Below are 24,126 nucleotides of genomic sequence, written 5' to 3'. Positions count from 1 at the left end.
TCCTAGAATCTCAATGTGGTTTTAGACAATCACGTGACACCACTGACATGATCTTTGCTGCCCGCGAGATACAGGAAAAGTGCAGAGAACAGCGTTGTGGCCTGTACATGGCTTTCATCGACCTAACCAAGGCCTTTGACTCGGTCAACAGGGAAGCCCTCTGGTGGACGCTCAGCCGTTTTGGCTACACCTCAAAATTCCTCGCCATTTTGAAGCAACTCCACGATGGCATGAACGACAGTGTCCTGCACAATGACACCCAGTCAGAGTTCTTCCCCATCCAAACAGGGGTTAAACAAGGGTGTGTTACTGGAACCAACTCTCTTTTCCATCTTCTTGGCTACTTTCCTTACTCATGCCAGTGGCAATTTAGCCAGCTGGGTGAACATCGAGTACAGGGTGAAGGGGGGTCTTTTCAACATAAGACAACTCCAGGCAAGAACAAAGGTGTCAGTAGCTTCCATTACTGAGTTTCAGTATGCAGACGACCTCACCCTTGTTGCTCACACTGAACACGACCTACAGGAGATCCTGAACACCTATGCAGACGTGTATGGGGTGAATGTACGTAAGACTCAGATTCTCTTTCAGCCTGCCCCTGGTTCAGACACACCTCCACCATCCATTCAGCTTAATGGTACTACCCTCTCTAATGTTACCCACTTTCGGTATTTCGGCTCCCACCTGTCCACCACCGCAGACAACAATGAAGAGATTCAACATCGGATCGGATGTGCATCTCAAGCCTTGGGCGGACTCCGAAATCGTGTCTTCAGCCGTACGCAGCTGAAATTATCCACAAAGCTGCACGTATATAGAGCAGTGGTCCTGCCCACCTTACTATATGGCAGTGAGACATGGGTCACATACAGTATGCACCTCAAGGTACTTGAAAACTTTCACGAAAGTAGTCTACGTTCCATCCTCCGAGTTCGCTGGGAAGACAAGAGAACAAATGCCAGTATTCTTGCTGACACCAACTGTAGGAGCATCGAGGCTACCATTATCCATGAACAACTACGTTGGACTGGCTTTTTAGCCACATGGACGACAGAGACTGCCAAAGCAGCTACTTTACAGACACCTAACGAATAGTAAACGTAACGCCGGTGGACAATTGAAAAAGTATAAGGATAGTCTTTAAACAAACCTGAAAAGGTGCCAAATCGCCCCCCCCCCTCACCTGGGAGTAGATTACTCCACATCGTAACGCTTGGAGAAGCCCGACTTCAAACTGAGGCAGACAAGCGCCAACGTCGGAAAGACGCTGCCACCGCCCCTCCCACAGTAGATGGAGCCCTCCACATGTGCAACGAATGTGAACGATTCTGCGGGTCCCGTATCGGCCTCTTTAGTCACCTCAAAACTCACCAACCTAGGTGACATCCCTAATAACTCATATCATTGTATCATAGCTGGATGATCGTCATACTTGATTCCGAGTGACAGCAAAGTAGTAGTAGTAGTAGTGTAGAGGTGGGTGTGTGTGTGTGTATGTGTGTGTGTGTGTGTGTATATAGGTGTGTAGGGGTGTGTGCGTGTAGGTAGGTGTATAGGTGTGTGTGGGTGTGTGTGTGTGTGGGCGCTCGCGACCTGTGGTGTAATGGTCAGCATGCTCGCCTCACAAGCGAGCGAGTGGACCCGTGTTTTCCCCGGGCAGGGTAAAACTGTGGGCAAGTTTCTTTACGCCATTTGCCTTTGTCTACCCAGCAGTAATTGGGGGCCTGTATGTTAATCGATTTGCAGTTGGCGAGTTGTCCGGTCTTCTCGGACTATTCCTTGACACTGGGTCGTGCAGCTCGCTAACTTAAGAGTGTGGTTGTCGTGTTGGCGACAGCTTGTACACCTTAAACAAATTCACGCCTCGGTGGCCCTTGGGCCGGCCATCCTCATTACACGAGGGGCAAACATTAGGTGTGTGTGTGTGTGTATGTGTGTGTGTGTGTGTTGTGTGCACCTGAACATAAACAGCACAGGTACAGACAGCGAATTGGTCAGACCTGCTGGGGCCCTGCCATTTAATATCAACAACACCCAGGCCAAGCATGCCAGTTACCAACGTTTAATCCAATCCACTTAAGGACTGCCACTGCCACTGGGGGAAGGTGGGAGGGGAGAGAAGGGAGGAGGGGTGGAAGGGGAGGGAGGGCGTGGAAGGGGGGAGGAGAGGTGAAGGGGAGGGGAGGGGTGCAAGGGGGGGAGGGAGGGGTGGAAGGGGGGAGGAGAGGCGTGAAGGGGGAGGGAGGGGTGAAGGGGGAGGGGAGGGGTGGAAGGGGGGAGGAGGGCGAAGGGGGAGGGAAGGGCGTGGAAGGGGGGGAGGAGGGTGTGGGGGGGGGGAGGGAGGGGTGAAGGGGGGAGGGAGGGGGCGTGAAGGGGAGGAGGGTGAAGGGGGAGGGGAGGTGGGCGAAGGGGGAGGAGGGGCGGAAGGGAGGAGGGGCGGAAGGGGGGAGGAGGTGGTGGAAGGGGGGAGGGGAGGGTGAAGGGGAGAGGGGAGGGGCATGTGAAGGGGAGGAGGGTGAAGGGGAGGAAGGGTGGAAGGAAGGGGGGAGGAAGGGGGGGGAGGGGAGGGGTGAAGGGGGGAGGGAGGGTGGAAGGGGGGAGGGGAGGGCGTGGAAGGGGGGGGGGGGGGGAGGGGGAGGGAGTGGAAGGGGGGAGGAGGGGCGTGAAGGGGGAGGAGGGGCGTGAAGGGGAGGAGGGCGTGAAGGGGGGGGGGGGAGGGGGGGAGGGACGAAGGGGGAGGAGGGGCGTGAAGGGGGGAAAGAGGGCGTGGAAGGGGGAGGGAGGGGCAGAAGGGGAGGGAGGGCAGAAGGGGGGGAGGAGGGTGAAGGGGGGGGAGGGAGGGCGTGAAGGGGAGGAGGGGTGAAGGGGAGGAGGGTGAAGGGGAGGGAGGGCGTGGAAGGAGGGGAGGGGCGTGGAAGGAGGAGGGGAGGGCGTGGAAGGGGGGAGGAAGGGTGAAGGGGGAGGGGAGGGCGTGAAGGGAGGAGGGCGTGGAAGGGGAGGAGGGGCGTGAAGGGAGGAGGGCGGAAGGGGAGTGAGGGCGTGAAGGGGAGGAGAGGCGTGAAGGGGGGAGGAGGCGGAAGGGGGAGGAGGGGGGCGTGAAGGGGAGGAGGGCGTAAAGGGGAGGAGGGGCGTGAAGGGGGGAGGAGGGCGTAATGGGGAGGAGGCGTAAAGGGGGGAAGAGGGGCGTAATGGGGAGGAGGGTGAAGGGGAGGAGGGGCGTGGAAGGGGAGGGAGGGGTGAAGGGGAAGGAGAGGCGAAGGGGGGAGGAGAGGCATGAAGGGGTGAGGAGAGGTGTAAGGGGGAGGAGGTGGAAGGGGGGAGGAGTAGGGTGAAGGGGGGAGGAGAGGTGAAGGGGAGGAGGTGAAGGGGGGGGAGGAGAGGCGGGAAGGGGGAGGAGAGGTGAAGGGGGGGGGGAGGAGAGTGTGAAGGGGGGGGAGGAGAGGCGGAAGGGGAGGAGAGGCGTGAAGGGGAGGAGAGGGTGAAGGGGGGGGGAGGAGAGGCATAAAGGGGGAGGAGGCGGAAGGGGGGGAGGAGAGGAGGAAGGGAGGAGAGGAGGAAGGGGAGGAGAGGCGGAAGGGGAGGGGCGAGAAGGGGTGTGGGAAGAGGGGAGGAGGGGTGTGAAGAGGGGAGGAGGGGGCGGGAAGGGAGGAGAGGCGTGAAGGGGGGATGAGAGCCGAGAAGTGGGGAGGAGGGACGAGAAGTGGGGAGGGAAGAGAAGTGGGGAGGAGGGAAGAGAAGTGGGGAGGAGGGAAGAGAAGTGGGGAGGAGGGAAGAGAAGTGGGGAGGAGGGAAGAGAAGTGGGGAGGAGGGAAGAGAAGTGGGGAGGAGGGAAGAGAAGGTGGAGGAGGAGGAGGGACGAGAAGGGGGAGGAGTGGGCGATAAATGGGAGGGGAAGAGGGGCGAGGATGGAAAAAGGAGGGGGAGGGAATCAGTTTATATAATAAAGTACCACATACATAAGACACTACCAATACTTATTACCGTAGAGCACATCACCCAAGTGTACCGCCCAGTGTTCACCCCTCTGGTTCTCGTCTCGTATATACCAGCGTGTGTCATCCTCCTGCAACTGTACTAAGGAATTGATAACATAAGCAGCACCATCCGTTAAAGGCACGAGTATCTATCACTCTTTCCTTGCATCGTAATGTATGAGTGACACAATACTGTACTCCATCGCTTTCTATCCTGAACCTTCCTACTGACTACATCCCCACGAACTAAGGTCACTCTTTAAAAATCAGTAAAAACCATTATCAACTACTGCACAACATCCGCCACACTACCCACAACCTCCACCTGCTACAAAGGTCAAGACGACGACGAACGCTTGGCATCACACTAACAACACAGTCCACGTCATAACGCAAAATTAAAAAAATAATAATAATAAATAAATAAATACATAATATACAATAAATCATTAACTGAAATATAATGAAGATAAAAAATAACATTTGTGTTCTTTAACTAAATATCTTTTATAATCCTCAACACAAAAATTATTATAAGCGGGAAGAAACGGTCCGGGAGAGTGATCGTTTAAGTTCCCGCCATTGTCTCGTCATCTTCCGACCATCTAGATGTAAAACAAACACACAAACGCGACTTGATACACAATGTTTTATTAGTTTACCAGTTTAGTGTGAATAAGGGAATGAAACTAAAACTGTTATTGTCAAGATATTCCTTGATAATAAACCCAGAAATTCAAGAGACAACTCAGGTTTATTGTTCATTTATGCAATTACAAATATTTCTACCAAAAAATTCACACTTCTCTCATACTGTTTACAGTAGTTACGGCACGGTACCTTATATGACCAATTTTTTAATTATACTAAAAATAACAAAAAGGTTCCAAAAATGTGTTGTTCTACATTACAGTTTATTTTGTTCACATTTATTTAATCAGTATCCCCTAAATATTAACCTCAGTTACGTTTTCTCTTCAACACATTTTCATTGAATAGTATCTTTCTCAAAGCATAAAGTTATAAACTGCAGTACGTTTTAAAATCTAGGTCACCGAGAGCTGTTTTGGGTAACCTAATAGTACTATAATTGGTCTGCTGTGTGTTCAAGCGCAGATAATTATTCCACATACGATAAGGCACTTGCTTATACGGTAGCCAATACGAAGTCAATCTTGCATTAGAACACGAACAACATTGATAACTACACGGCACAATAATTATCCTTACAACTTAATGACATAATAGACTGTAACTTATGGATACAGCAATAATAACAATAACAACAATACTAATAACAATAATAATAATAAATTTCTATGTCTCGACTACAGTACCATGGCGTCAGAGGTGGGTCCACATACCTCAATAATCCATCCTTTATGAAATGAGATCCCCCCCCCCCCACTGGAAAAAAAACCACTCACTTCAATTCTTATGGTGAGTGAAGGACGAAAGTTTTTAAATTACGCCCCGAAGCTTCAACAACGTGTTTCATTATTTGGGTTCAGCCACCTCGAAATTTAAACACCCTGGCAAGAGTCGTTTTACAAATTCCCCCGTCCCCTCCCTGCCCCGCCCCGAAAAAAAAATGAAGCAACTCGCAAAAAAAGTAAATAAAATAAAATAAAAGCAACAACAATAATAATATATTAACCCGACTAGCACCATATACCAGACAGCACCATAACTACCTGCACCATAAGCAATACATCGGACACCAATAGGAGTTAATATCGCTTCTATCATGATAAACCCACAATCACAACTACTACCATTCATCAGCAGCTCTACAGTATAGGTCTACCAGTCACCGCCATCAACCATGCGACCAACAATCATCACAGCACTATTACAACTACCAACATCATCACAACCAAAAACAACCACCCTACTACCAACCACCATCACAACACTAGTACAACTACCAACATTAACACAACCAACAGTAACCACCCTAATACCAACCACCATCACACTCATTACCACCAGTAGGTTTCGGTCCAGCGTCTCAGGCCAGAGAGAGCCTAGGGTGGGTTTCATAGCGTATGCAGAAACCATTCACAGTGGCGGGCTTTCACGTCGCCAGATTCCCTTTAAACTGCGACCAGTAGTAAAGGTGTTGCGGGAGCATATTTGTGTGTGTGGCCGAGGCTGCGTTGTGTCGTCGGGCCTCTTTTGTTTGGCTGAGAGAGGAGTCGTTAGATGTTGGGGGAAAGTCAATGTTTGCGGGAGGAGGAGGAGGAGGAGCTATACCAGGAACCTTTTGTGTGTGAGGAAGAAATTGGGGGAGAATTGAGGGAGGAGGTAGAGTTGGGGGAGAGAGGGGGGAAGGAGAGAATGGAAGAAGGGACAAACCTAGAAGGGGAGAAGGGAGCTAGGAAGGGACGAGAACGACGTCATTAGATGTTGTAAAAGTCAATGTTTGAGGGAGGATGAGGAGGAGAGTTATGTCGACATTCTTTTGTTTGTGGGCAGAGGAGGAGGAGCTGACGGAGAGTGAGAAAATGTTAGGTCAGGTGAAGCTGACGTTACATCACAAGGATACGAGCTCAGCGAGGTGGCACAGTACACAAGGGAAGACCCGTGTTTTAAAGCTATTTAGCCACGATTACTGCGGTGTTATAAGCGTGTATATGGGGTGGGGAAGGGTGACTCATACTATACAGTACAACAGTTCCCTATGTTCGTTAAAGGTGACGGGGCGTCGTGAGGGTGAGGCTGCCACGGTTTTCGGCGGCAACACGCGAGAAAGTACCCGTGTGTTGTGTCTCTGGGGAGGTCATGTGGAGAAGGCTCCTGAGGGAGGTGGAGGAGAAGAGGGAGGTGGATTTGGGGGAACTCTCTTGGGAAGATCTGTTCACGGGGGTCTGGGGGTGCTCTGGGGAAATCTCCGTGGGGGGGTGTATCTGTGGGAGAGTTATATATGTGAAGGGTCTTCATGGTTGGTCTTGAAATGAGTGTGTGAAAGAGAGAACTCATCCACATCCTCTCTCTCTCTTTCCTGTCGACGTGACGGGGAGGCACAAAAACTCCAGGTTTGCGCCCTAGTAATAACTCCTTTCAATTTGGAGCAATCTGTTGATGAGAAGTGAGGGAGGAGGGAGTGTGGTACTGGGGGGGCACACTAGCCACTCCTATACTATTTCTCCCTTTACCTCCAGCCCAAAGTCAGATTAAAGAGAGAGAGAGAGAGAGAGATCATTATTACCAACAAGTAACCTCAGGCAGACAGAAAACACTAGAGTGAGGTTGCCGCCATCTGAATATGCAATGACGGGACTTAGCACAAAAATCGAGCCAGACAGACATTCTCGTACACGTATACCAGCCGAGGGCGTAGTAAAAAAAATAGTCCTCAATGGTTAACACAAGTCTATTGAGAAGAGGGTGAGGTAGGAGGAAAAAAAAAAGAATATAAAGAAGGAAAAACATGAGTAGGGGGATATATAAGGAAGCACATAATAAAGAGAGGGAGAGATAATAAGAACTGTTTGCTAATGAGTAAGTTATCCCTCTCTCTCACGGCCCCAGTGTACAGATGCCCTCGGTCCTTACTCAGGAAATACACAAAATGCCAAGCGTAAACAATCTGCTCACCAACACTACCAAGTACCTCCATCACTACTATTATATCATATATTATTACACTGATATAAATTACCATTGCAATAATTATATATTTCGCCGCCCAAGACTGTCTGTCTCTCCCCCTTATTATAGAATGGATATCAATTCACTGGAGTCGGTGCAGCGAAGAATGACGCAAATGATTCCGGGACTTAGAAACCTTCCATATCAAGATAGATTAAAGAAACTAAACTTGCATTCCCTAGAAAGACGAAGAGTGCGGGGAGATATGATAGAAGTATTTAAGTGGGTGAAAGGAATCAATAAAGGAGATATAGATAAAGTTCTTATAATATCCGAGCAGGATAGAACTCGTAGCAACAGATTTAAGTTGGATAAGTTTAGGTTTAGGAGGGAGATAGGAAGGAACTGGTTCACAAAATTATAGGGTGGTAGATGAGTGGAACACGCTTAGCAACTTTGTAGTAAGTGCTGGAATGCTGGATAGATTCATGGATGATAGAGAGTGGTAGTAACTCTCGACAGGAGCTGCCATGCACAGGCCAACCGGCCTATTGTAGACTCCTTATTTTCATATGACGTAAGGCTTCCACCCAATCATCACAATACTGTAAAAATGTGTATATACTTATAATATAAATTAGAAAAAAGAGAGTCGTGGTAACATTCTAATGTGTATTTACGAACACAATGTTGCATGTAGTAATCTAGATGTTACCAAAATGTTATATATTAATTCCTTGATATATGTAAAGTATATATCAGATACCACTAAGAGGGCTCGGGATATCACTTGGCTCAGCCACGTCAATATTGTTTTCATTGTCCATTCTGTATCTGCATTTTCTGGCTAAACAAACTTTCAATAACAATACCAACTCCACCACCGCCACCCCTCCATCGTAACCACCTCCACGGTCACACACACACACCATACCCTTACCTCCTACACGGGCTCCTCCGGTAGCAGCTAACCACCACCACTGTTGAGGCTCTGGGGAGCAAATCTAACAACGTCTCTGGTGGGTTAAACCACAAAGGTTCAACACAAGCAGCTAGGCGGGCGGGCAACATACAGACGGGTCAGCCACTAGTTATAGTTAACTTCCGCCGTTTTTTACTAGTTTCTCTAGATGCTTCAACTACCAGAGTTACTAAGCACTGATCACTGGGCCTTATTTTCGTACAAGACACGACATATAACTCAACGACTCAGCCGAGCACCACAACCCATACACTGCTGTACAGCACAGGACTCACAACAGCCGACATCTCACAGGATATCCGCCCGACTGGTGGCACCGTCCTCGTCTTACCATAAGCTGTCGTCAGTGTTCTTCAGTCCGTGACGTAATATAAAGAAAGAAGAAAAAAGTTTTACAACAAAACCTCGGGAGTAAAATTATCCAAACTAACTTGGAAACAATATAGTATATAACGACCAAATAACCATAAATACCCCACCAATCACATTCCGTAATTGACATCATTAGCCAACCTCTTGTGAAACTAAATTATGGAAACCACATCTATATTATCTTACAAGTATCAACCTATAATACCTGAATAACGAGACGTGAATAACGACACGTAAATAACAGGACTGACCTGAATAACGACACGTAAATAACATGACTGACCTGAATAACGAAACGTGAATAGCATGAATGACCTGAATAACGAGACGTGAATAATATGACTAACCTGAATAACGAAACGTGAATAACATGAATGATCTGAATAACGAGACGTGAATAACATGACTGACGCGAATAACTGACGTGTGACCTGACCTCAGTACACCCAGTAGCGGAGACTATAATATATATTTTATATAGCGAAGGATGAAAAACACACACACACACACACACACACACACACACACACACACACACACACACACACACACACACATATGATCTCAAGTTGTTAAATAGGAACTAATGACGTCAATCGTACTCTTAATTGCTACTAAACTTTCACAACACCTCCACTGAGCACTACTATACAAGACTTTATATCATGATACAACAATGTGGTCAGAGTCCCAGACTTTCGATCGGCGGATTATGAGGGGTTAAGAAGGTACCTAGGTGAGGTCGCCTGGGAACGGTCAGGTCAGTCCCGGGTAGGAACGGATGAGGTCACCGGCGACACAACAGTTAATCATGACTATAATATATTCACTAGTATATTACGTAAAGCACGAGAACAAAATATACCATACAGAAAAATTTGGTCAAATAAGAATGAGCCAAGGTGGATGACCAAAAAACTTAAACATGACATAGGAATAAAGAAAGGAAATAATAAGAAATTAAAGGGAAGGAAGGAGCATCTCAGAAATAGGTATAATGAACTATATAGGAATGTTAAGAAAAATGTAAGGAAGGCAAAGAGGGACTACGAAATCAGGATAGCAAGAGAATCCAAGGTGAATCCCAAGGGATTTTTCCAGGTATATCGCACAAAGGTCAAGGACAAAGTGAGGCCTTTAAAGTCAGAGAGAGGGGAAGTTTTCACAGAAGAAATTCATGATTAGATAAATAAATTTAAAAAATTCAAAATCCCCAGAGCCGGACAAAATTTTCCCTCGAGTTTTGAAAGAGTGTAAGGAACAGATTAGCGGACCCCTCGTAAATTTATTTACACAATCATTAGACACGGGAGTTGTGCCAGACTTGTGAAAAAAGGCAAACAGAGAGACATAGCCTTTCATCTCAATGACCACATCCGCTACAGGTCCCTTCGCAACCGAGTCATCCGCGAAATACGCACTGCAAAGAAGTCCCACTACCCAACCAAATTACAACACCTGAAGCAGACCAACATTAGTCAATGGTATGGTAAGCTTAAAGAACTCTGTAGACTAAACAATAAGACACACCCCCCTCCCCTTCCTTAGCCATCTCACTAATGTTGACGCAGCTGAACAATCAAATAACCATTTCGCTACTATATGCCAGACGCTCCCCCGGCTTGACACAACCACTCTCCCTGCTTATCTACCAGCCCCCCTTCCCACTGACTTCGTAGAAGAATTTGAAGTAGCAAAACGCCTGGACAAACTAAAATTAAAACGCTCTACCACCCCCATTGACTTACCAATGAAACTCTTCAAGGAGTTCTCCCCGGAGCTTGCTAAACCCCTATGCTCCATCATCAATGCTTCTCTCAGTCAAGCCAGATGCTCAGCTGACTGGAAGACCTCTTATGTATCACCAGTGCCCAAGTCAACCAGCCCACAATCCTTAAATCAGCTACGACCTATTGCAATCACCCCAATCTGTGAAAGTTTTGTGTTTCGACTGGGCTTATGCTGATATTGCAGGAGTCGTAGACCCTCAGCAATTTGGCAACATGAAAACTTCCTCCACCACTCACTGTCTTGTCAGCTTTCTCAATTACATATACCGCCATCTCGAGAAACGAAAAACGTCTGTAGCTGTCGCCTTCATTGATTTCACTAAAGCATTCGACCTAGTCGACCACAATATAATCATCAACAAAGCTATTGACCTCGGGCTTCGGAGAAGTTTTATACCATGGCTTACAGACTTCCTCAGTGACCGACGCCAAGCTGTACGCTTCCGAGGGGCTGTCTCCACCTTTCAGTCACCACCTGTGGCGTTCCCCAAGGCACCAAGATGGGACAACTTGCTTCCTTATGTTCATCAATGATGCCCTAAGAGAAACCCCTGCTCGCTGGAAATATGTCGACGACTCCACCATTGGGATCAGCGTCAACAATTCTGCTCCCGACTATACCGCCCTTCAGGATTTATTGAACAGTCTCCAAAACTGGGCCACCAACAACCATGTCACCATCAACCATACCAAGACCATGGTTATGCACATCAACTTCTCCTCCGACATTGTCCCACCTCCTTCCATTAGTTTAGGTCCGAACACATTCCAGGTTGTATATTCCACGAAGCTCCTCGGCGTCACCATAGACCAGTGGCGGCTCGTGAAAAATAAAATGGAGGGACTGCAAGCCTCACACCGAGTCTCCACCAAACAATAAGCATGGAATTTCAGAACAGTACAAGCAGGAACAAAGAATATACACGCCAGTTTAACATCAGTGTTTATCAGAAATGTGAATGGCTCTGTGGTTGTGACGAGGCAAATACTTTATTCTGCTTTCCATGCTTATTGTTTGGTGGGGACTCGGTGTGAGGCTTGCAGTCCCTCCATTTTATTTTTCACGAGCCGCCACTGCCATAGACAACAAACTAAATTAAAAACCACACGTCAGTGAAGTTGTCAAATCCTCTAGTTTCCGTCTCCACCTCCTCTGCCGACTCAAGCCCCTCGGAGTTCCTGTACCCGAGCTCCTCAGTGTTTACACAACATTCATACTTCCCAAGTTCACCTATGCCTCCCCCACCTGGTCTTCCTCCCTAATTGCCACACAACGTAAACACCTAGAAAAAATGAAAAAGAGGGCATGCAAGATTATTCTCTCCCCTTCCTACTCCACATATCAAGAAGCGATCAACACACTGACCCTTTCGACTCTCACTGACCATCACCACGACCTCATCTGCAAATTTGGTAAGAAGCTGCTACACCATCCTCGACACCGGCTCCTACTACCACCTGAGATCCCTAGCCCGAGAATTGCTGTTCGACACCAAAACCGCATCCAGCCCATACGTGCACGAACTGATCGCTATAAGAACAGCCCAGTCCCAACCATTGTAAAAATTATCAATAACTTGTAATAAACCAGTGTATTCACTCCCAGTAAATACTACTTCTTGCACTGTCACTGTTGAAATGAACTGTAGTTTGAGCTTTTCCCCATCTAGTAATTATATATCTTATTTGTATCACTTATGTTACTTGTATATTATTTGTAATTCGAAACCCATTCCCCAAATATGTAACTGTATATTTTCAGCCTTCTGGCTGCCAAGCTCTTTCAATAAACCGTTAATTATTATTATTATTATTATTATTATTATTATTATTATTATATTCAAAAAGGGAGACAGATCATCAGCGTCAAAATACCGACCGATTAGTTTGACATCAGTAGTGGGGAAATTTCTTGAATCAATTATAGCAAATAGCATCCAGTCGCATTTAGAGAAAAACAAATTAATCTACTCCTCTCAACATGGATTTACAAAGGGAAAATCTTGTTTAACAAATGTGCTGACGTTTTTTAGGAAAGTCTTCGAGGCAGTAGATAATGACGACAATTACGATGTTAGTTACTTAGACTTTAGCAAAGTGTTTGACAGAGTACCGCATTAGAGGCTTTGAGAAAAGTTAAGGCTCATGGTATCGAGGGGGGAAGTTTTAAATTGGATAAAATCAGGGCTCAACTATAGAACAGAGGGTCAGCGTAGATGGTTTTAAATCTGAGTGGGGCTGTGTAACCAGTGGGGTTCCCCAGGGGTCAGTACTTGACTCATTCTTGTTCATAATCTACATAAACGATCTAGATACTGGGATCAGCAGTGACATAAGCAATTTTTCGGATGACACCAAGATAGGGCGGCAGATTAATTCAGGGCAGGATGCAAATGCAGTACAGGTGGATTTAAATAAACTGCAGGAGTGGTCAGAAAAATGGCAAACGATATTCAACACCAGCAAGTGCAGCGTACTTAATATTGGAAGAACAAATACTGTCAATGTATACCGCCTTAACAACATCAGCCTAGAGGAGTCGACATGTGAAAGAGACTTAAGGGAAAACTGTAAGCCCAGACCTACGGCCTAAAAAACAGAAAACAGTGCGTTAATGTTCGAAATAAGGCAAACAGATAATTAGGTCTCATATCTAGAAGTGTAAGTAATAAGAGTGCGGAGGTCATATTGCAACTATATGTTGCGCTAGTCAGGCCGCACCTCGATTTTGTTGTTCAGTTCTGGTGCCCTTATTATAGAATGGATATCAATTCACTGGAGTCGGTGCAGTGAAGAATGCAGAAAATGATTCCGGGAATTAGAAACCTTCCATATCAAGATAGATTAAAGAAACTAAACTTGCATTCCCTTGAAAGACGAAGAGTGCGGGGAGATATGATAGAAGTATTTAAGTGGGTGAAAGGAATCAGTAAAGGAGATATAGATAAAGTTCCTATAATATCCAAGCAGGATAGAACTCGTAGCAACGGATTTTAGTTGGATAAGTTTAGGTTTAGGAGGGAGATAGGAAGGAACTGGTTCACAAATACGGTGGTGGACGAGTGGAACAAGCTTAGCAACTTTGTAATAAGTGCTGGAATGCTGGAAAGTTTTAAAAGGAGGTTAGATAGATTCATGGATGATAGAGAGTGGTAGTAACTCTCGACAGGAGCTGCCATGCACAGGCCAACCGACCTATTGCAGACTCCTTATTTTCTTATGTTCTTAACACTTAACAAAACATTATAGAGAGACTTCCTATAGCAAATGCAAGTATACGGTAACACATAACTGAGATTAGACATAGAAAAAATACATATATCAAAAGTAAGAAGATTCGCCAAAACTATTTATGCAATGCCAAATAATAGAAGATATAGGGGAAAATAAATCAAAATACCTTATAACTCTTGTACTATACGCCGAGGTAATACATCAGAGAATATCAATATCCCACGAGAGGCAACTCCAAGGCTTAAAAAATCACCACCAAATACAAACTAAATTGAATGGGAAAATAACCAAAATAACCAATTCACAAGTAGGAAACAGGTAATTAAGACGCGCCACACAGGTGAGTGAGTACTACACCTACCTGTAAGAACCAGGAGCAGCCAGCCAGGTGAGTCCTGGTGAAGGCGGAATAACTTTACGCCGTTGTCACTGTCTACTCTCCACCTGATTGTGTTCGCATAAGAGATCGTCTTCACTTGACCATAACCCACATCATAAGTTCATTCGGGGAAAACACGCACAAGTTCTCGGGAAATATATGCAAGTTTTATCACACTACGACACACAAAGGCAGAGGACGAGTCAGGAACGAAGACACTTAGTAATATATAAAGATCAAAGGTGATCACACTTAAATGTGGAGTAGACACAACCGCACTTTGAGTGTGGTATAATACTATAATACGCTCACGTATAATACTGCTTCAGGTAAAGATATTACCAGTCTACCTTTATATTTATGAAACAGTATAATAGAGTTAATAAACTCATATCCCGTTTTCTGTACTATGAAAATGTTTCTCTGCACTACAAATATATCTCCATAAAACTCTGGTCACACACACATGTAATACATTATAATCCACGAGAAACTTGCAAACAAACAGCCCTCAAGCATCGTTTTCTACACCTGGCATCCAGTCAACACTCCGGCAGTTATGCTTCAGCCCTCATCCACGCCGCCCTCAGCTGCTTTACTGAAGCACACAAACACACAGTCGTCGGTGCGTTGTGTTCCAGGCAATTCACTGCACCCAGCCTTGGCTACCAGGACCGATACTGCGGGGCGTGCGTGCTCTCTCCCTCCGCGTCAGAATAACACTGGTTTAGCACCGCCACTGTACAGTATTGTGTCCTACAGCTGCAGTATTGCTCTACTTGACGAACAGGTGAGGGGAGTGGCACATGAGGAGTGGTTGTCGTCCTTGGTTGTCACACAAGAATAGCTGCGACACGCGCCAGTCTAGAAGGTTATCGAACTTTCCCTCAGCCGATAAGAGCGAGACAGCCGGAAGCAGCGTTGGGGAGGGAGGTGCCGACGGTCGTGGAACGAGCACTGAGGACCCACCGCGGCTGATGCTGCCAGCCAGGGAAACCCGCACACACGCCCGCCCAGAGAGAGACGACGCGGCACCACAGAGAGGGAAACACAGGTAAGAGAGAAAGAGCAAGAAACGAAAGCGGGACTTACAATGGAGAGAGGAGTGAATCTTTTTACTCGCGAACGGAGTAAATAAAAAGAACAAAACACAAAGAGAAGAGCAGAGCAAGAGAGAGAGAGAGAGAGAGAGAGATAATTGGAGCAGGGAGAGGGGTTCCAAGAGAAGACTTTAGGGTGTTGGGAATGAAGGAGGGAGGAGAGAAGAGAGAGAGGCTGGAGTACACACAAAGATCACTGGATGGATGAATGGAAAGGGGGGAGGGTAGAGATCTGTCACCTAATACACACGTGCTTCAAGGCTACCCACCGACAGCAAAGTTCAAACCAATAACGTTCATCCTATCACACACACACACACACACACACACACACACACACACACACACACACATTAATTTCGCCACAGCTTTACAATATGAAGACTGCAGGGAGGAGGAGGGGTGGAGGGTGGGAGGGGATTTCTACCATGGAAAAAAGATTAACCAAGTATCGACCGCTGGCTCCCTCATCCTCCACTTGAGAAAAGAACTTCGATCAGCCAGATATAGAAGACCGGGTACTGAGGTAACCTAACTTAAAATCAGCCCAACACACACCTTAACTTAACCTAACCTAACCTAACCTTAACCTAACCTAACCTAAAATCTGTCCAACAAAAAGATTTAACAGAACCTAACTTAACCTTACATCTTAACATAACTTAACCTAACCTAACCAAACATCTAAACCTAACTTAACCTAACCTTGTCTAAGCTAACCACCGTTTGAGTGTTTAATTATCAGGTAAAATGGGCTGGAATACCAATTCTTCAGCCTCTACTGTACCATAACAGCACCTTGAGTACAAATGACTTACCCTGAGCACAATAAATTATCCCTTGAGTACAATAAATTATCCAAGTATTATACAATATTACTAGAGTACAACAAATTACCCCCGGGTACAATAAATTACTACTTGAGTACAATAATTTACTCTTCGAGTCCAAAATAATTTTCCAAGAGTGGTATCAGTTAGACTTAAGTACAACTTAATCCTTACTTAAACGATAACTTATGTCAGTGTATGATAACTTGTCAGTGTACGATAACTTATGTCATTGTACGATAACTTATTTTAGTGTACGATAACTTGTCAGTGTATGATAACTTATGTCAGTGTACGATAATTTGTCAGTGTACGATAACTTATGTTAGTGTACGATAACTGACGGCAGCATACGAGACACATCATCACTGACACAGGATGCAGCTCCGCCACGAACAAGAAACAGATGAAGAACTAGACTTGACGAGGGGAAAGGGATAACATACTGAGAAATGTGATGTGTTGTATATAATAAATAACAAAAATAACATTAACACAATAAAGGAAAGAAGAGGGAGAGAGAGAGGAGAAGCCGAGAGAAAGAGAGAAGCAGAGCGCGGGGCTACGGCAGTCGGAATAGTAAAGGAGAGGAGAGAAGAGGGGCAGGGAGGGAGGGAGCCAGAGAAATGAGGACGAAGAGAGGAAACAGTGAGCCATGCGCGGCTAGCCAGCAGGACACCCGACTTAGTACCGGGAGGGACGTGTCTTTGTCCCCTCCTAAGACATCTACACAACAATTATTTACGGCACCATTATAATGCAGTACGGGAGAACACACACACACACACACACACACACACACACACACACACACACACACTACAGTCTCCTATCATCCGCCTGATTTACCTTACGTAATACAAACACCGAAATAATTCACGTAATATACACAGGTAAATAATTCCCTTAACAGACATATAAATAATTCACGTACCATAATATACAGTACATCAAGACATTCACGTAATATTTCACGTCGTTACATAACATAGATGGGCTCTGTTTACATTACCATATTCGCGCAGCACCTCTCCCGTACGTCACACACCTGAAGGGAAACAAGACACCCAAGGAACTCCTGTAGGTGGTCATGACAGTAAATAATAATCCCTCTGCCAAACACCCCCACAGCCCCCTCGAGTGGCAGCCCGGTAGTACACACGGACGGAGAAGTGGCACCAGTTGGCTCTTTAAGATAATTCATTCGTGTTCTTCATAAATTATCAGCTCACCGTGATAAACTGAACTGTGATTCACCTGTAAAAAAGATAAGACTCCAGAATTATGCGGTCCTTTGTAAACTCACGCGTTTGTTTTGAGAATTATAATACAACAGGTGTGTGTGTGTGTGTGTGTGTGTGTAGAGAGAGAGCATTGGCGCTAAGTGTTCTTTTAATGTCTTGCTCGTGTACATACCATTATATCACTCCTATAGCTTAAGTGTTCACGTAAGTTATCTATACCAGCACGGATGAGTGTCAATAATGGGAACCACTACATCCACGTGATAAAAAAGATGATAAATTGTCAAACACAGAAATACAGTAATATGTTTGGAAAGAGAAAAATAAAAAATATATTACACATGAGCCGAGTAAAAGATTTACAACTCAGATGAAGAAAGATGCAGGAAAATTCGATTTAGAGAGAGAGGTGCAGGGAACGCGAGGCTATGGAGACGCTGCACTGGATTCTCAAAAGGTTCCCCAAATAAATATTCCACGTCAACTGAAGATGTAAAAATACATTAAACTATTTAACTTAGACAACATTGCTAAAGTAACGTTAAAACACAGAGACAATATTACAGAGAGACTCGCCTTAGCTAGCTAAATACGTTCACTTGAAATTGTAAGTTTATTTAGCCAAAATAGTACATACATAGTGAGCAAACAACAATAATGATGTATATGTATAGCTGATGATGTATAAGAGGAGAATAATGTGGAAATGAACTGATACTGCGTGAGTGAACCAAGTTTGGGTAGTCTCGGTGTAATTCTGACGCCATATTTGATCACGGTTTGTGTGCTTGAGCGTAAGACAACCAGTTACAGTATGTCTTAAGTTACGAGGAATATTCACCCTACGAACATAAGAGAGAACCTGTACTCGGGTTCGGATTCTCAAAGATTTGTTCGTTTATTTTTTTCCTTCTAAAGGCCGATTCACACTATCCATCACGTATCGGTAACATCACGGAACGGCAACGGTCTGTCAAAATTTCTTACATGTAATCAAATGGAGCTGTTCACACCTAACCGGCACGTCACCGTCACGTATCGGTATCTCCAGGAGAATATTTTGACGTGCCGAACCGTTGCAGATACGTTACGGATGGTGTGAACAGACACGCGGGTCAGTATCAGTCGGTTCGAGCTTGAGTGCAGGCGGAAGAGTCTGCAGCTTGTTATAGGCCTAGTTTATTTATTCACCTTTGTTTCACATAATGGACGAACAGCTAATTGAACTGGTTCGCGAATATGAAGAATTTTATGAAATGTCCAACAAAAATATAGCGATAATGTTTATAAGGACAGACTGAGGAAAATTATAGGAGAGGAACTAAACAAACCAGGTAAGAGATTATCCTTTATAGTTATCTAACACTACATTGTTTGATTTAACTAATCTTGAATAAACACTACTCAAGCAGTCTACTGCCAAGGTACAGAGCCTGATGGGTTGTTAAAGAATTGTTTCAATTTCTCTCTCGCATAAAAGGTACGTTGATTAGTATTTCCCCCTTGTCCAGCCAAACGAGTAAAGTTGTTTTCTAACCTTGAAGGAGTGATGTATTTAATGTCTGTCACATCTTGATCTAATATAATTGTGCAAAATCCAAGTTGCAAAAACAATAATGTCAGCGTTCTCGGGCAGTACTTTGAGGAGTCCTTTGATATATTTTAAATTTTTGACTCAGGATGCCTCAAGCGTTCTCAACAACTCTCCTTGCACGAGAGCCCCTGTAGTTGAATACACTCTTCTCTGTATCCCCATTAATTTGTGATCCTGGATAAGGTCACATTAAATAAGGTTTTAGTGGGAAGGCCTCATCCCCTACAATTACAAAGGGAGCCAAACAATTTGTTCCTGACAGTTCCTTATCTTGAGGCACAGCCATATTTCCCTGTTTTAAATCTCTTCCTAGCTTTGAGTGAGAAAAAATCCCCCATCACTGTTCTTACCAAAAGATCCAATATCCACGAAAACAAATCTGTAATGAGTATAATTAAACAATAAAATAATTAGTTGAAAAACTGTAAACCACTATTTGGTGGGGCCTGAATCTCCACATGTTTCCCATCTATAGCACCTATCAGTTAGGGAAATTCCACAAGTCCCAAAAGTCAGATGCTATTTGCTTCGACATTCTAAAATACTGGTAAAATTTCAGTTCATCATCTACAAGCTCCTTAAATAAAGTCCAGTATTATCCCTCAGTTTTTTTCTGTTTCTTAAACACTGGTGAATCCACAGTCTCTTTTTTTTTTCTCTCTGCTTCTTCCTCATCCAAAAGAAGTGCAATAACTGCAAGTTTCTTCTTGCTAAATGAATATGGCGCCATTTTTACTCCGAAGCACACACCGACTGACCGATCGCTGACGGAACCGTGACGGAACAGTGACGGAAGATGTGAATGCTCGCAGTTTTGACGGACCGTTGCCGATCCGTGAAGTTACCGATACGTGATGGATAGTGTGAATAGGCCTTAAAGAGGGTTAGGAATTTGCATAAATTACGCCAGGCAGAGTAAGTATCAAAGGAGGTCTACTGTGTTGTTGTTTAAATGAGCCAGTTAACTAACTTTGCTTTCTTGAATCTTTAGTGTAGGTAAAAACTTGACCTAAGTTACGAAACTTTTGAGAACCCGACATTGATATGCAGGGAGGCAGGCGGGCTGAGCATGATGCAAGGGGGATACTAAGGTAAGAGAGATGCTTCTTGGCCGCTCTACTCTACACACTCCCAACCAAGTCACACGTTTACACTGCCAGAACAAAACTGTACAACAACAAACAAAAAACGATACTAATCCGTACCAAAGCTGCTTACAAAGTATTCGGTCGTACATATATCAGAACAAGAAGAAAAAAAACACAAACACTAAAAAATGTACCAGAAGACCGGAAGAGAGAGAGCTAGAGTAGGTGGATGCAGGCAGCATGTCTCCAGGTGCCAAGTCGGGTATTACGGTCACTTCGAGATCATCTTGATGCATGACAAAACCCAAGTTAGAGATATCAACTCGACCACAACAGCTACAATAGACTGAGCCCTTGAGAAACCCGAAAACCAAACACAATTAAGAAACATGTGAGTAATGAGACAGCTCAACGGATAATGTAAACAGGCGACGTGTGGCAACCTCCGTGGTCGGGGGAGACGTTTGCAGGAGTCGGGCGGTGAAGATTTCAAATTGATTGACGCCTATAAACGAGTCCATTGATTTTCTAGGTTATAGCGTGCGTGCGTGTGTGTGTGTGTGTGCGTGTGTGTGTGTGTGTGTGTGTGTGAGCGAGGGTGTTCTTCAGTGGTCCGTTGGGGAGGTGTATCATGGAGGAGATATACTCGTGATTGTATGACACCGGCCGGATGTGTTATATTTACTTATTCTCTGCACTACTGTATAATTATCATGTCATTCTACTGTGCCTCTCCTCGAGATTTTAGTCTGAAGGGTGACTACATACAGCACGCCAAGTATGAGGATACCTAGTTAAGACATCTTCGAGATATACACTGTATACTGTACTGTATATCGCTTCTGGTATACTGTACAGGTCCAATAACTCATGGGTTAAAGACATTCCTATGTGTTACGGGGGTAAATAATTTTATGTAACGGGTACATCTTTGTATGTGTTATGGATACATCATCCTATGTGTTATTCTCTCTAATACATAATTCCCTTCCCTGAACTTTTGATAATTAAACAAACAGGTATAATAAATCTTTAAAACCTATTGCAATATTTTACTAAAAAGGCAAAGATAATAAGATAATAAACTCCAAAACGTGTGGTACAGTTGGTAGGTACTGCAGGGTCTCAACATGATACCAGGGTGAATTACATTAGGTACAGTCACTCAAAAGAAACGGGGCCCCCCTGGGTGACAGGTCTTGTAACTGGAAGCAGTTTAGTTCTGGTAACTGTACAGTCTCATTCAAGATTCTTCGAACACTGATGGAGACAGCTGGCAACTCAAGGCCGTTTGTTTACTATAGTACGTTGTAAAAATTATGAATGAATGTAAAAGGTTATCGGTGATTGGTTACTTAGTTCCCCGTTGCTTAATTAATGGTTGGCTTTGTTGTTTCGTATTGTATTATACTACGTACAGTAAACAAACGGCCTTGGATGCCGTTCCAGCAGTGTTCGAAGAATCTTGAACGAGACTGTACATGCCTGCCGTAGGTGTGTGTGTGTGGGGGTGGATCCTCGTTCTCTGCACGAGTCACTGCCTCGGGTCATGTCTCGTTTCATGAACTAATACGAGGTGAATACAACACCATAATCATGTTACCTTTGGGCATCATATTCTAAGGCCCTAATATCATCACTAAATTAACCTTATTCATCGCATTATACCAACACTTTATATCAAACTAAACTTCTTCTGCAAAAATAAAATAAAAAGAGTTCTTTCATATATTTATTCGACCATGGTTTGGAGTGGGCGTGTCGGGGAGAGGCCTCTTGTCGTTAGGGGAGGCAGAAATGTCCATAGGGGCAATATGGTCTCAAACATCCGAGGTAAAGATGTATGTTATTCATACAAGTTCAGTCACATTATAAACCTGCGTGGTCGTATACAGATAAATATGTCGGAAAATAGCTTAATATTTGTTCGATACTTATTGCAGAAGGAACAAACCTAGAGGAAGACTCCAACAGAGAGCACATGGGGCTGAAGAAGGTGTTGATAGGACGGAAATTACCAGAAAACGTAAAGTTAACATAAATATGGTATTGTATTCACCTTGTTTAGTTGTTCATGAAACGAGTCATGACCCGGAGGTGGTTCATGCAGAAGGCAGTGATCCAACCCCCACACCAGCACCCCTTACGTCAGGCACACTGTTACCAGAACTGCTGAACTGCTTCCAGTTACAAGACCTCTCACCCAGAGGGGCCCGTTTCTTTACAGTGACTATACCTTTTCATTCACGCACGTTGACGTCTCGCTTGTGGTGGTGGTGGTGGGGGGGGTGGGGAGGTGTAAGACTGCCGAGCCTTTGAATCCCAAGCCAATAGGATGAAGAACTTAATACTGACTTTAGAATGTCATAATACCCAGTGTATAATGGCCTCATAATACCCCTCAAATTGTACGGGATCACTGTGCTCTCCGCTGTAGTGTGTGTGTACGATCATCCCCAAACTCCGCCTCGGAAACATAAAATAATCCACCCTTGAAAACCTCAGTGACGTGCCTCAACTATTGACACTACGCACAGAAATCTCATAAATAAAAAAAAACAAAAACATTCCTTTACACAAACACAGTTCCCCAAAATAGTATGGTGCCAACTCTGAACCCATGAACTGACCCCTTTAAAATTGCTATGGTTTGGTGCAGCCTTTCCCAAATTCAATAACACACGCAGCTATGGTCGTATTGAGGAGCTCCAGAGTGGCGCGGGTTTTATGTTCAAGGAAAGGCCTCGTGATAATCACCTAATACGACCGTGTAAGACGATACCCCCGCCATTCCAGTCACGTTCCACACATTCCTGATTCGTAGGAGAAGTCCGGACCCAGCACAGGATCCCCAGTTGGGAGTTCTAAATTTCACTGGAGTCTTCCACGGCCAAGCTCGCTCAAGTGATCACAGGGAAAGGGATAGTTTGACTGGGAAAACTTTGAAACAAGTCTAACAGAAGAGGCATTATTTAAACTGGTTCATGCTGGGTAGACGGTACGTGTACAGTAGGCGTTTAAACCCGGGTATTGGTATAAACGAGAGTGAGTGCTTGCTGGTTTATATAAATACCAATCCCAAAATACCACAGACTATTAAAGCATTTCAACGCCTATAGTTCCAATTTCAACAGGGTTTAAACCGACGCCTCACAAAACTTTCGGAACAAGAAGTGAATCTTGTCATTGATGAGAACCTGTAAACCTTGCCAGTTTGGAGTAGTCCTCTGTAGCATGGACATACAGTCAAGTTTATCAAAGACGTAAATATAATTTCGCGTGATCTCTTGAAGAACAAACCTTGTACTACAGGTGTACAGTATATCCTAAACAGGTTACTTAAGGTGACATAGGTTAAACCTTACCCCAGACTGGTGATATGAGAATAAATCAAAGAGGATCAATTACGCTGTAAAACGAAAATGGCGATAAAAATGTGCCGTAATAACTACCAGTACTCCCGCATCTCAGATTAGTATGAAAAATACACATCCGAATCTTTGAGTATCCGGACGCTAGTATTTGAGGGGCCCTGCACACTGAGTCTTGGGAATGTGTTGACAGTACGAGTGTACGTATTGTATTGCTTCGCCACGACAGCTAGCAACACGAGAACCTCTGTATATAGTCAGACACTAGTTCCTTCTTCCCAAAAACTGGCGTCTTCAAACAGCATTAAATACCCAAATATTCGGGTACCTGCAGTTTATTGTGGCAACCCTGTTAATGTTGGCTTAAGATAATAGTTGTAAGAGCTACGTCCTCCTTCCCTGCCTGCAATACAGTCTATAAAAATATACAACCATCACATGACAGTACATATACACACAAACCATGAGGCATACATAGACAGACAACAGCAGTCCACCCTCGACAGCACCAACCTTTTGAATCATGTAACATTAACACAAACACATGTACTATACACTAACACTCTACTTTATA

This window comes from Homarus americanus, unplaced genomic scaffold (assembly GCF_018991925.1).
Source record: "Homarus americanus isolate GMGI-L3 unplaced genomic scaffold, GMGI_Hamer_2.0 scaffold48406, whole genome shotgun sequence".
In the NCBI taxonomy this organism is placed as follows: domain Eukaryota; kingdom Metazoa; phylum Arthropoda; class Malacostraca; order Decapoda; family Nephropidae; genus Homarus; species Homarus americanus.
Note: the sequence above shows the minus strand (reverse complement) of the source record.